Genomic DNA, 15,261 nt, shown 5'->3' with positions numbered 1-15,261 from the left:
GGTTGCTAATTCGCTGCGACGAATGGCCAGCCGACTGCTAAATATGTAGCGCGGTTGTCGATTATGTCTAACGAAAAAAAGATTAGGCGTAAAAAACGAAATAAGCAAAAATGTAAAAAAAAGAAATATGCGTTCGGTTGCTTATTTAGACGTATGTGTCAATATTGTGTAGCACAGCTATTTCTAATGTTTTTAGATGCTGGCTTTTAAAACCTGCTAGCTTGAGTTATTAGATGTTGCATTTATATTAAAGAAATTAAAAATTGTATATGCGAACTATATGTGATTGATATAGTGATTGTTTTCCGACAACAAACGAGGAGATTTTTAGCGTAAACCGTTCAGCTTTATTTCAATCAGTTTGTTGTGTTTGTTGATACAGAGTCAATGAGCGAGTAGATACGATGGAGGGGAGGAAAGACAAAAACAATAGAAGCAAAATGAACCACAACATCTTTACAGGCAAAACACAAAATGCGGGTTTTACATGAAAACAGAATCTCGAGGAAGAGAGTAAAAAAAGAGAGCAAATAATGGGGTAAGTAGGGGAAATTAGAAAATTTATTTATGTATTTTAGAAAATCATTCATACTTTTGAAAAAAATAAATAAATTTTTACATGAATACAAAATTTTGTCCATTGACTTTACCAAAATTATGAACGGAATTAGTACAAAATCATAATTTTGTTTTTTTCTGTAAAGGGGATTAAAGACACCAATGCAATGGCCCTGACTTTTTAGCATGGTCGTGAGAACATTAAAAACTTGGGTTGTGCTAGCCCATCGCACAGAGCGAAAAAGTCGATTCAAAATCAACAAAGCATGGTGTCAACGTGAGCACATGCGTGTTAAATTTTTCGACCACATGCGATGTAATGGATGTACAGAATGCAGAACGCTCTGGCCTTAGTCGCACCCGGGATTACTGCGATAGGTATGTAGCTGCTTGCTGAGCCAGAACATCGCCCAGTGTGTCTCCAACTTCGTCATCCGACACTTCATCATCGTCGGAATACCAAATGCTTCAACGCAGTCACAACTCGCCTGATATCGCCATTGTGGCATCAGGCCTGAAAAAATATGTATCCTGGCAAACCCGTAATTTCCCTTGGATCAGACCACATTCCTATCATCGTCTCCGTAAATAGACCACCCGACTTCATAAACTCTGAACGCCGTACTTTCCTGAGTCATGGATTCACGCTTCAGAGAGCTGTCCATTCGATCAGATCCTCGGGTAGCTGCGAGAACATTCCGGGACATCATCACTGCAGCAGCCGCTTTGAAGTCAACAGGCAAGTAGGCGAACATAAGCGGAAAAAATGGCTAGACCACCTGAAGCAATGCAACATTGGTACAGGATTAAATAAATTGTGGGCAACGGTTAAATCACTCTCGAATATGAGAAGAAGGATGATAGGAAGGCTATTACTTTCAATGGGGTGACAGTACTGTAGTTAATGGATAGACAGCGGAATTGTATGCAACCCCTATTTTTGGTCCGATTATTGTCAAATTTTGGGACTTTGCATATTTTTTGCTTCTGATTAAATTGCAAAATTATGCAAAATGCATACATTTTTGCATATGGCAAATTTATGCATTTTATATTTTTTCTGATGCAACAAATATTTCAATAATAGGTACAAAAATATTTGTATTCTTTTCAGACAATTCAATAAAATAGAGAAATGTAGAACCACAGCCTCAACCTTCAAAATACCGAAAATCGGAAGGTATCGTTCTATGGGGGCTATATGAAGGCCTGAACCTAAACCGGCAAATTTAAGGTGGAAAGTTGTTTACCCCCAAGGAAGACTTAATACCAAATTTCACTCATTTTGGAGGGATATTGAGGCCAGAACCATCTAAATACAAGAAATCCGGAGGTACCGTTCTATGGGGGCTATATGAAGACGTGGACCTATACCGACAAATATCAGGTGGAAATTTGTATACAAAGAAGACTTAATACCAAATTTCAGCCATTTCGGTGGATCCATGCGGACAAATTTCAGGTGTAAAGTTTCATACCCCTAACGAAGACTTAATACCACATTTCAGCCATTTCGGTGTGATTTTTAGACCACAAATCCTTGTATATATTTTTGCATATGGTTTTGCATATGCTCATTTTATGCAAATATGTAAAAATATGTCAAAATATGCACGATATGCAAAATATGCAAAACTTTTTAGGCCTTCATAAAAATATGATACAGGGATACGAGGCTCAAAAAGTCATAACCCTAATGTCTACATAGCTGTCGCAGTGCAGTTTTTCCAATCCACTGTCACACTGTTCACCCCTTGGATGGCTGAAATGAGGCTCCCACTGAACATATTGGTCGATGGTATCCTAATTCCGACCACCAACTACGCCAAAATATTGGGTGCGCGATAATATCAAAAGCAGGAACATGGTCCTTAAATCGCTGGCCGGCATCACATAGGGTGCTGACAAAGAAACCTTGTTGAATTCTTACAAAACAATAGGCTGGTTCGTGGTAAGCTATGCGGCCCCAGCGTGGTATGCAAATGTTAGCGCTACGCAGTGGAAGAATATTCAAACCTGCCAGAATGCCGCCCTGAGGACTGAAACAGGGTGCCTCATTATGACACCAGTGGGCCACGTTCATGAGGAGACGAAGGTTTTACCGGTGCATCAGCACAACAGTATATTGTCGATGCAGTACCTGCTTGGGCAAGTTCCCGCCCTCCCAGGCACTTAAGCAGAGATCTTCATGATCAAGAGAGAGAGAATGGTCTAAAGGTATAAAAGGGAACCTCTAGCCTATCATGCTGGCTTGAATAGCATTGATACCGAAACGGTTGCGCATACAGTACAGAGATACACTGTGAATGCCGGACTTGGGGACGCCAGCTGCTAAGGCAATCACGAGTGGTTTTAGCCCAGATAAGATCCGGACGATGCAGGCGCCTCAATTCGTATTGTCCGTACGGGGTCGTATGTCCACACGACCCACTGCATTTGGTTAGCTGCCCAGCTAACCCCACTCACTTGTCTCCTGATTCTTTATGGACGCAACCAGCCCAGTTTGCAGAATCTGTCTACGGAGGAACCAGAACCTGAAAACATAAAACTCCTCGTTCCAATAACTTATCAGAGCAGTGGCAAAGTATTGCCCACTCCATGCGTACATCCGCAAATCCCATTATTTAGATACCAGAGACCGCCACCAAAGAAACCATGGTATGACCAGGAGTGTCGTGCTGCTAACGAAGAGATGAATATGGCATAATAGGGCTACCGTACAATCAATTGCAACGCGTAGCGCACGAGAGAGTTATCGAGAGAAAAGGAGCGAGCAAAAACGTCTTTTCCATAGGAAAAAGTGAGAAATGCAAACGCTATAATGTGAAAAAAATCTAGATGTTGTAACATGATTTTGTCGTAGGCTGGGGTAAACTCAGTCGTGTCTAGGGTCGCCATAAGGGCCCACTAAACCTTACTGAATGAAAACAAGGGCAATCTTCCTTTCCTGGGGGTTAAATCGGATATTTATTGATGTAAAACTAATTTATAATCTACTGATGGTAAATACGATAAGATGTGTTTAAGTAGCAAAGGTAGATCGGTTTATTGACGCTGGGACGAATCGGCAACTTGGATTGAGTATTGGCGGTTAGAAGCTTCATACGAGATATGTGGCTGATGGAGTGTTAGGGCTCAACGACTCGTTATTAGGTTCGGATGAAAAAACTTGAAAGTTCCAATTTTTTATTCAAAATATATTGAACAAAAAATATTGAAAATCATTTCATTTCGAAAACTCAAACCCAAAGGTTTAATAAAAAACATTTTTTTAAATCTTGTGAATCCTTTTCTTCAAATACGGAAAGGACGAAAGGACTCTTTACTGTTTCGTTGCATAAGGAGATAGAGCCTCATTGTGACTGCCGATTCTTTGGGGAATCGGCTTATCCCAGCTCTAACGAACAAACCAATTCCCTGAAATCCTTTATACAATTTTCCTAATACAAAGGATTATCGACGTCCTGATTTTAGGGGATAAAACAAGAATTTAGAAGTGCAAATATAAACGCAAATATTAACGTTATAATTTGCTGAACCAAATTTTTTCTGAATAAAACCAGAGGCAACGAAAGGATTTATATCAAATAAGAACAAATCCCGCTAAAGCGGTAACCAAACTTTCCCAAGATAACGATTCAGTATGGAGAACATTCATTCAAGCCATTTTGAAATTATAATGTTCTCCACGTAACTCTAACAGTTTCCATTAAATAACGTGATACCTGATGGATACATTATTACAATATCTTATATTAACCATACGACCCACAGGACTTTGGAGTTCCAGTTTAGAATTTTAATTTTACATCTTGTTATACCCTCAGCCTTTAGGCTATGAAGGGTATATACACTTTCATACGGGCAAAATGTGCCTCATCGAAATAATGGTATTAGACCCCAAGTATGTTTGGACGAAATGTGTTTCAGACAATTTGGAGTCGATTGAGCCATGTCCGTCCGTCTGTCTGCCTGTCTGGCTGGAGCGCACGATAACTCTCGAAGGGATGAACAGATTCGGTTCAAATTTTGGCTTTCGTAATATTTTGCCCAAACTTAGTTTAAGTTCGAAGATGGGCTATATCGGTCCACTCCTTCCGGTACCTCCCACACAAAAGTTCGAAAATGTTCCGAAAATTTGTACGCACGATAACTTTTAAAGGGAGTAACCGATTTGGTCCATACTTCGCACATCGTGAAACTTGTACCAGACTTAGATAAGGTTTCAATATGGACTCAATCAGTCTACTCCTTCTGGTACCTCCCACACAAAATTTCGGAAAAGTTCAGTTTAGGACCATCTCTCGAATTGCTTTGATTTTTGTTTTAGCAACTTGTATTGTCGGCCCCTATACGGCGGTACAAGTTTCATTAGGGGCAAGTCCATACTTCCTGAGAAAATAGCCTGAAAGTTGAAAAAACCCCTATGACACCACGTGTGTTGCTTGGAGCGCAAGATAACTCTAGAATGGATCTGCCGATTCGGTCCAAAATTTGGCCTTAGTAATATTTTGTCCAAACATAGTTTAAGTTTGAAGATAAGCCATATGGGTCCACTCCTTCAGGCACCTCCCCCACAAAAGTTCAAAAATGTTCGGAAATTTTGTTCATACGGTAACTCTTGAAGGGAGTGGCCGAATTGGTCCATACTTTACACATCCTAATATATCTAATAGATATAGATCAGGTTCAAATATGGACTATATTTGTCCACTCCATCCGGTAACTCCCACACAAAATTTCGGATAAGTTCACTTTAAGACCTGATATCGAATCACTTTGATTTTTGTTGAAGCAACTTGCATTCGCTGCCTCAATTACGATGATAAAAGTTTTTTTTAGGGGCAAGTCCATACTTCTTGAGCAAACAGCCCGAAGAATGTAAAAACCCGCTATGGCACCATATGTTGTGGCTGGAGATCCACTTCCATAACGGTCAATGTCGATCCATTCCTTTTAGTATCTCCTCCGCAAAACTTTTGATCTTTAATCCTAATCAACATTTTTGTCGTTTCAAATGCCCAAAATTTTTAAACGTATTTTGGGAAAATTTTTTTTAATATACACAGGCTGAGGGTATATCTCTGTCGGCAAAGCCGACTGATACTTTCTTACTTATTTTATACTCATTTCAATTTCCACATATGAGCTAGGGTGGGTAAGCTGAAGCGGTGGAATAACATCTGCCACTGCTCATAAAGAAACATCATCATCTTTTACTTTCTTTTTACTGTATGATGACGAAACCGAGCCTACTCCTGAAGGAAAAGAACTGCATCTTTGTGTTTATTTCAGCTTTAGTCCATATTTTGTTGTATTCAAGTATTTGAATAACAACAAAATGTTTTACAGTGGATATGAAATTGATTAGTTGCGGGCGGAGGGTCGGGAATACTATAGTTTCAGTTGTCACCAAACAACTTCATCAGTTCCCTTTTCCACCGACTCTGTATCGATAAACAGGTCAATAAGCCCATCCAGCAAATTAAACAAAATGAGAAATTTGCTATATGGCCCTAAAACTGATTACCCTACACAAAGATGTAAAATTCTGCAGTCCAACAATAAAAAACGCCAACAACGGAAAAGAACTGCCCTAAGACTGAGCACGGCCGGGACAAGGAGGTAGCCACTTCTGAAGGAAGTAGGGCCCGAGTGGTGGTTCGTTACAGTAGCAGACGATTTAAGACTGACCAGCTCGATGATTCGTTGCTAGGTAGTAAACAATTTGATGGTGAATTCGGTGATTTGCTGTTCGGGAACTCGATAATTTGATTCGGTGTTCGTGTTGAGGTCGTTGGGGCAGTCGGCTTGAGGCGGTTGTCCGGCCACTTATTTGCTCGGACACTCGACTCTCGTGTTATAGGTGTTTTAGTGGAACAACAACCGAAGGTGGAGTGGAACAACACAACGAAATAATCGGGCCACACCAATGTGGCTTTAGATTTGGCAAATCTGCCATTGACGAGATATTTAGCCTGGAAAAGAACCAAGACATGACAAGACCCATGAAGTGCCGATCAGTAAAAGAAGAAATTGATATTTTTAAAGGGTTGAATCTGCTAAAGTTTATGTGACAGTAAACGGCGACAAGACCAAGGTGATGGTAGTAACGCGAAATGCATCCACAGAAGTCGGCCCAACTATGGAAGTTGATACCTACAAATTTGGCCAGGCCATGTCATAAGAATGAGCGATGATGAAGCCGCTAAAAAGGCCAAAGCTTCGATGGAGTCAGCAAGTGGAAGAAGAAATCAAAAAGTACGATATTCCAAATTAAAAAAATAAACCAACAAATGGAGAGGAATGGAAATCTTTTCTTAATTCGGCTTATAAGCAAATGTTCTGTAGTGGGCCAACTAAGTAGGGAGCACAAGGACTTGCTGTGTTATAAATTTCAAAACTTAAAATCTCTGGAGGTTTGCCCTCTTGACCTCGAAAAGTTTCATTTATACAAGAACTTAATATGTCTTCTATCTATAGAATATGCCGAGAGGTCTTATAGAAGACCTAAAATGCCTACTGTCTACAGAATATCTCAAGAGGTTTTCTGGCTATATATGACCTTAAGATGTCTTCCGTCTACAGAAAATAGTAAAAGGTCTTCAATCTTGGTGGAAGTAAATTGCAGGGTTGTGAGTTCAGGTCTTAATTTTGGGTATTTTCTAGAGGGTAGCTCCCTTGGATACATACTGCCTGGTTGGAGTTTTTAAAATCCTGCTAGCAAATTTTAATGTACAATTTCTTGGCGTCGGATATAAGGACACTACGGAACTCCACTGCTTTATTACCTTGGTCCTACTATTTCCAGTTGGTCACTTTTGTTCGTTAACCTGATTGCTGCCCTTGGAATGTTTGGTCTGGTATATACCATTTGGCCGCACTGAGCATTGCCGATCTCAGATGTTTTTCAACCTATCTGGCTCATGAGGTGGTTGATATACATACGATCCCGTTAAAATTATTCATGCGACCTTATCAGTCCGTTTTAATAAAGTTCATGAATGTACTCTTTTCCTGCTTCACAAAGTTGCTGGGCTTTTACTCAGTGATCATTGTAGGTGTCGATTTGGAAGAAAGTGATGTCGTAGGAGCTTGAATAATGTGATGATGTGCTGGCGGGGAAGTTTTTATTGATAGGAGTCTAGGAGGATTCTCCGATGGACGGGTTTAACAAGGCTCAATGCTGTTGTTGGATTGGTCTTTGGCCACAAGGTGGGGAGCTTAACACAATGCGAGTGATTGCATAGTACTCTCGAGATAAGATGCGACACACGATTCGAGAGTCATCGCGCACAAAAGTTATTTAGTTAGGCACATGATTTAGAGTTATCGGGTCATTATGTCAGCAACAATAGACTTGTCTAAAAAAAATTTAAAACAGTAATCTGGTCAAAAAGTACCACCTTCGGCACTTAAGCGAAAATGTTTAACCTAAGAAGTGGTCTAATATAATCCATATATCAACTTGAATGTGATGTTATCTGACCAGATAATTATTGGTGGCAAGTGAAGTACAAATAAAGGTAAAAAGTTCGACACCTGTTCCAGGGGCTATCAAATGTCCAAGCAAGAAACAAATATTTCATTTATTCATAATTAAGAGTTTACATTTCGCACAACTCACTACATTACATGAAATATGTAGACGTATATAAAAATCTTATTAAAAAACGCTTTCATGTAAATTATTATAAGCACTAACCGGACAAACACAATTTATATAAAATTGTCATACATACACATACATATATAGATTATAAAATACCATCTAAAGCGATTTTCTGAAGCCACTTCTAATCGATTATAACATAATGGATTTTTTCTATCAGTCTTCCGTTTTTCCTTCTCTCTATCCATTTCAGATTTTGCTCCCTGCCACTATCGTATTACATTTTTTGTGAGTAATGTCAATCAATGTTGGTCACTAGCATGGAATAAATTATGTTTTGCATAATTTTTCTTTCAGTTTCTCTTTTTTGCTATCATGTAATTGCATCAATAATAAGATTGTGGCATTGTGTAACTCCCAATGGGGGTGGATCAAATGGATAAGGATACATATATCCATATGTATGCATGTGTTTGTCCATACAAGCACAAGCGATGGCTATAAATTCTAAATAGCATAATTTGCCTTCAAATAGTTTGTAGAATGGAATTGGTATCTGTTTATGTATGTATGTATTTGGGTGTGTTTGTGACCCTTTTTGAAATCCATTGGAAGTTCGAATATAAAAAGTAGGATATTTGCATATGTATTCGTGAGATTATCTTATATTGAGATGTTAACAAACACATGGGCTGAAATATATAGAACCTAAAAGTAGTAGTTCATTGCATACGTAATGTGGGAATCCAAAAGAAGGGTAGAGCTGCGAAATAACGATCATAGACCCACCGTGTCTGTATATCATATGTAGCTCGAAATTTCGATCGGATCATCACGACATATACATACCATTCCATAGAACTATATATGCCATGTACGAACCGTTATCAAAACTCCTTTGAGAATTTACTATAATTATATAACTATACTATAATTATTTGAATTTTGAACAAATGTTGAAAACTATTAGTCTGTGGGAAACATATTTTTCCATAGAGGAAATACACAATGTATTTCAGATATCTAAATTACACACAAAACAAAAGACAATACCATGGCAGTCGGTTTTATGCAACGGGTTGAACTCGAAGGTCTTCGAGTAGGGCCATCATTTCAACAATTATGTGTTTGTGTTCGTATATTTTTCACCATGGGATCCGAACTCTTTGGGTCCGTGTCTGAATGGATAATAACCCCTGCATCCACCACATGTCAACATCGGTGAGATGTAATGGATGTTGGGAAGTCTGCTCTGATCTGAGTCGCCTCCAGGACTACTGACACAGGTGTTATGTTGCTGATTGCGGCACACAGTTTTTCCTGGTCAAAACTTTGTGACTATTAAACGGATAGAGAAGTCATAGACAAAATATAAATTTCCACGCGAGGAATATACAAATATCAGTCAATAAATCTACGGTCACTCTGTTCACCATCTTGGCTGCAGAGTTGATAACAATAGAGTTAAATGTCATGGTCGATGGTAGTAGAATTTAGACCACAGACCATGATCTAGGAGAGACGTCCAGGACTTCTGACACAGGTGTTATGTTGCTGATTGTGGCACACAGTTTTTCCTGGTCAAAACTTTGTAACTTTTAATCGGATAGAGATATTTTCATATTCGACAGATAACATCATCAACTTTCCGATGCATTAAAAACATTCGAATTTGGTCCAGTAGTTGCAGATACGTTATGCCGATGCAATATACATACGTTATGCCGACGACACCACATTACTTGCAAGCAGCCTCGCAGGATTACAAAAGCTAGTAGATGCTCTTGAACATTCTAGTACGTCATATGCCTTAAAGATTAATATAATGAAGACGAAGTATATGATTATAAGTAGAAGAAATATCGAATCCAACATTCCCTTATACATTAATAGAACTCAAATAGAAAGAGTCTCCAAATTCAAATACCTCGTAGTGATTTTTAATTTTATAACATACTAGCGGACCCGGCGAACTTCGTCTCGCTATTAAGGAATAAAATTTCATACAAAAACTCAATTTTCGATTTTTCCAATTTTCCGACTTTTCCAGAGAGATTTTCCAAAATTTTCTTCCGTAAAGACCTTCTCCTCGAAAATACGAATAACTGACAAAAAATTTTACAGAAATCGGCCTAGTCGTTCTCATTTTATGAATTACTATACATTTTTTACACCATTTTTATATATATAGATAACCAAATAACTCTGTAATAATTAACATTGTATGATCGCTAATATCCGAATACGGATTTGCAAATAAAGAAGAAGTTGCAGAGGAATTCATGTTCAAAGTTGAAAATTTGAGTTTTTTTATATTTTGCCGTGAAAATATTGTGTTTCGGCGTTTTTCATATCGCTCATATACTCAAAGAGTGACACATCTCAAAAAATCTAGTTTCCAGAAAACCGCATTTTAAGTTGCTGATTGAAATTTGACTTCCCAACTTAAAAAGATTATTACACAAAAAATGAAAAAACTAATGGACCATCTTTAATAAGGACCCAGATATCAGTGCTAAATTCAACATCATGCATGAGTTGAAGTGTTTTAGTGCTTTATAAACTCAAAGACTTTTTGAAGATTAATGCCAAACGCCTAGAGTTGAGTTTTAGAGATATCAACTTGAAAATTTGATACCAGATAAGGTAGAAGTCAGAGACAAAATTGAAATTGCTAACTCCAAAAACCTATTTTTTGAGTTATGTCACTCTTTGAGTAAATGAGGGATATGTTCTAACTATTTCAAAAAGGCTAAACACCAATAAACAAACGATCAACATAAAAAAATATTTTCTTTGTTTTACAGTGTTTTATTTAACTTGCTTTGGTGTCCGTTTAGTTCAAATTTGGTTAATAATTTTTAACACAGTTGCAGTTGACCAATCGAACTGAAACTTTGCACACTTTTCAGATTTAGATGACAATACATGAATATGGAATCAAAACCAATATTGGTCCATTTTTATAGTGTTTTATTTAAATTGCATTTCAAATCTGGTAACTAAATTTTGACACAGTTGCAGTTGACCAATCGGACTAAAACTTTGCACACTTTTCAGATTTGGCACAGTTGACACAGTTGAACCAATCGAACTAAAACTTTGCACACTTTTCAGATTTGGATAACAATACATGAATATGAAATCAAAACCAATATTGGTCCATTTTTACTCAATTTTGACACAGTTGCAGTTGACCAATCGGACTAAAACTTTGCACACTTTTCAGATTTGGATGACAATACATGAATATGAAATTAAAACAAAGATTGGTCCATTTTACAGTGTTTTAACGGTGTTTTATTTAACTTGCATTTGAAATCTGGTAACTCATTTTTGACACAGTTGCAGTTGACCAATCGAACTAAAACTTTGCACACTTTTGAGATTTGGATGACAATACATGCATATGAAATCTAAACCAATATTGGTCCATTTTTACCATTTTTACAGTGTTTTAAGGTGTTTTATTTAACTTGCTTTTCAAATCTAGTAACTCATTTTTAACGCAGTTGCAGTTGACCAATCGAACTGAAACTTTGCACACTTTTCAGATTTGGATGACAATAAATTAATGTGGGCTCATTCTTTCCTACAGCCCCCATATAGCGGTACCACCCGATTTCAGATATTTTGATGATTTTATCTTCATTTTTGCCCAAATTAGATGTCATTTGGCATTTGGGTTTCCCAATGGTACTGAAACTTCCCCACCAAAAATTGTGGACATAGGTCCGATATATGGGGATATATCGGTACGGCCCGATTGCAAGTGTTTTGGATTTTATCTTCATTTTTAGGCCCAATTGGCTGTAACTTGGCATTTGGAGTTTCCAATGGTACAGAAACTTCCCCACCAAAAAGTATGGACATAAGTCCAGGTTTTGGTACAGCCTTTATATAACGGCATTTTAAAGTTTTTATCTAAAGTTTTAAATAAATTTACTAAAATTTTGTTCTCAGTGGTCAAAAAATTTTAACTTTTGCCAAGAATGAAAAAAAATTCCTTGGGTTTTCATAAAACTCAAAAACTTTTAAAAAGTGTTAAACGGCCCGTTCCTTCCGCGTACACAGGTACAAAATTTATGTGGACTGAAAGACGACACCCTCGGGCATCATTCTGTGAAAACGGAACTTTGTTCCAAGCTGTTCACTAAAAGTTCTAGTCCACTAAAATTGGAATTTCATTAAAATTTAATACCTGATGAAAGTAAAATATCTCACTTCGTGTAAACGCTACGGTAATTTATTAAAACTGTTATTTAAGGCAACAATCTTACATACATAACAAAAAAACTACGAACGCAATATATGTTATAGTTTCCGAGGAATAGCTATTTCTTTCTCCAGAAATTTGCAAAATTGACGTATGATCGTCTTTAGGGGCACGCCACGCCCACACCTACCAATATTTTGACTTAAGTTTTTGATTTCCTTAGTTTTAGTATGTTTACTATGGAATCCCATATAGAAATCAACAATCGGTGAGAAAAAAAAAATTGACGGTTTGGCCAGGAAAATCGATTCCTGAACCACTGTGCGGCGCCAAAACATCTCCCAACGTGTATCCAACGTCGGCGGAATTGTAAAATTTATGACTCGGAGAAACACCATGTTGCCGCGATCCAGGAATTAAAGCTCACCTTCACATGTAGCTTGCAACGTTGCGATGGTTACAATGTTTGGCGGAAGGATCGTACAAGAAGTTAAGGAGTCTATCCCATTTCACTTTGCATTGGTTCAAATGGAGTCGTGAAAGAATCGATCTTTTCATCAGCATTTGCACCCATACAAAGGAAGTCGTAAAAGATCCGATCTTTTAATCAGCATTTGAACCCGTTCCATCGATCCAATAGAGGTGAATTTTGTGTTTTTATCTATACACATGTATATTTTCTTTTATTTATCTAAATATGTTTAAAGCTATATAAGATTTATTATGCTAGGAAGTCCCAATCATTGAGCTAAAAATAGAGTCGGGCTGTAGTCTTTGCTATCATAAAAGTTTTCTTGCCCGCTCTAGAGAACCCTGCTCTTCAGAACCTTAAAAGCAAGTCGATTTGTAGATCCCTACAAAACAAAAGATTATACATTTCCATGTGTAAAATAAAATTCAGTTAAGTCATCATAATAATCAAAATCATTTGCGGAGGAAGTAAACTCTGTTGTGAGCAGCGGCGGTGCTAAAACTGCAACAGCTGGACGGCCGGAAGTCAAGTATCTCACTAAAGTTCTTAACCTGTCGCTAGCCACCCACATCGTTCCCGAAGTCTGGAAAGTAGACCAGTTACTGAAACCAGGCAAGGATACCAGCAAAGGTGAATCGTGCAGACCGATTTCGCTTATGTCGCCCGTAGCAAAGACCCTTGGGGCTTTAGTCCTCCCCAGCATCAGAAAGAACTGTCCAGTTGCCGATCCATAGCATGGAATCCGTAAGCAGCGCAAAACTGCGCTGCAGTCCATCTCCACAGACTCAATCAGAGCAAGCCGTGCAATAGAACAGTGATAGTTTGGGTATTCCGATATTTTGGGACGCGAACAATTATCTCAGCTTACCGTGATTCTGAGGGAATGAGCAGTTATCTGAAGCGGCGATTAGTAAATTCTCTGAACCTATGCCAGTCAGCTTTTCTATGGTTCAGAAAAGAACCGTGGTTAGAGGTAATGAAGTCGGGTAGTATATTAACAAAGGGTTACAGGACACGTAATTCATCAAATCGGATGCCACAATGGTGATCTCTGGCGAGCTGTGGCAATCTCTTCATATCCTGGTAGGAAGGTCTTCGTTCACCGAGCCACAATGGTGATATCTAGCGAGCTGTGGCAATATCCTCATATCCTGGTAGGAAGGCCTTCGTTCACCGTGCAAAATGTGGATAAATCAATTTGCTGGAACATAGAAGTTCCCTAAAACAAGGCGGTTATTGTCACACAAAGCGAACTAATATCAGGCATGTAGCGCAGGGCACAACAATCAACGGCGGTATGTACACATTAAGTACCTCTAACTCGGCAGTTCCACACTTTACTGCACTTCATGCCCAGCAAAATGTTCGATACCAAAGATGCTATTCAATCACGGGTGCAAGTTATCTGGCATGTCATCTTTTTAGCATCTTCATCGATGAATTTTATATGAGACCCAAAAAGATGCTATTCATTTTTGGACCCAAATCATGTCATTTGGACCAACACTGTGACATGTCATTTACACCAATGCTTTGACATGTCATTTTCACCAACCCTTAGGCATGAAATTTTCACTTTTTCGGAAAATGGAAAATGCTGTATTGAAATATGATTTTCATGATCTTTTTATTAATTCAAAGGAATTTTTGAAATAGCTCTAATTTAATTATCATCAAAAAGTTTACATCCATAATTGCAGTTTGTTGTTGTTGTAACAGTAGTTTATATGTTTTTATGATCATTTTTCTGCTTAATCTCACCCTGGGTCCAGTTGTAAGAATGTGGCTATTTCGATGCTTTGTGCTTACAAAGCTACATACTTAAGTTCGTTAGTAGGTTTGTAGGGCAGTTGAAAAGGTGCAGTGTGTCGTGCGGGCCTGTGCCGCATGCTGGGCAGATGTTTTGCACGGTGTCATCAATCCTTGCCCTATAGGAATTTAGACGGCTGCACCATCCCGAGATTATTGAGTCAAAACTACTCTGGTGGATGTTCTCCGAGGACCGCATTCACACAATATTTGTTTATTGCATCTGCGACTGCATTAATGTGAATGCTACTTAAACCTGCTTGATAGGCTTGTTGATCTAGGGGTTATCTCGTGAAACGTTGGACGTCTCTTCTAGATCATGAGGACCCCCTGGCTGCCTGGGTCTATGATCTGAATTCTGCTGCCATCGACCATGACATTCAACGCTATTGTTCTCAACTCTGCCGTCCAGGTGGTGAACAGAGTGACCGCAGATTTATTGGCTGATATTTGTATATTCTTCGCGTGGAAAAAGGTGGTAAGATCAGACAAAAAGAAGTTCAGCCTTTCACAAATGTCATCAGGAAAGGCACCAAGATCGTACAATCATCAGCATACGTTGCGATCTAAATGCCGTCTGCAGCGGTTGGAATT

The sequence above is a fragment of the Musca autumnalis genome, unplaced genomic scaffold (assembly GCF_047663935.1).
Source record: "Musca autumnalis isolate F117 unplaced genomic scaffold, ASM4766393v1 scaffold_4, whole genome shotgun sequence".
Classification (NCBI taxonomy): domain Eukaryota; kingdom Metazoa; phylum Arthropoda; class Insecta; order Diptera; family Muscidae; genus Musca; species Musca autumnalis.
Note: the sequence above shows the minus strand (reverse complement) of the source record.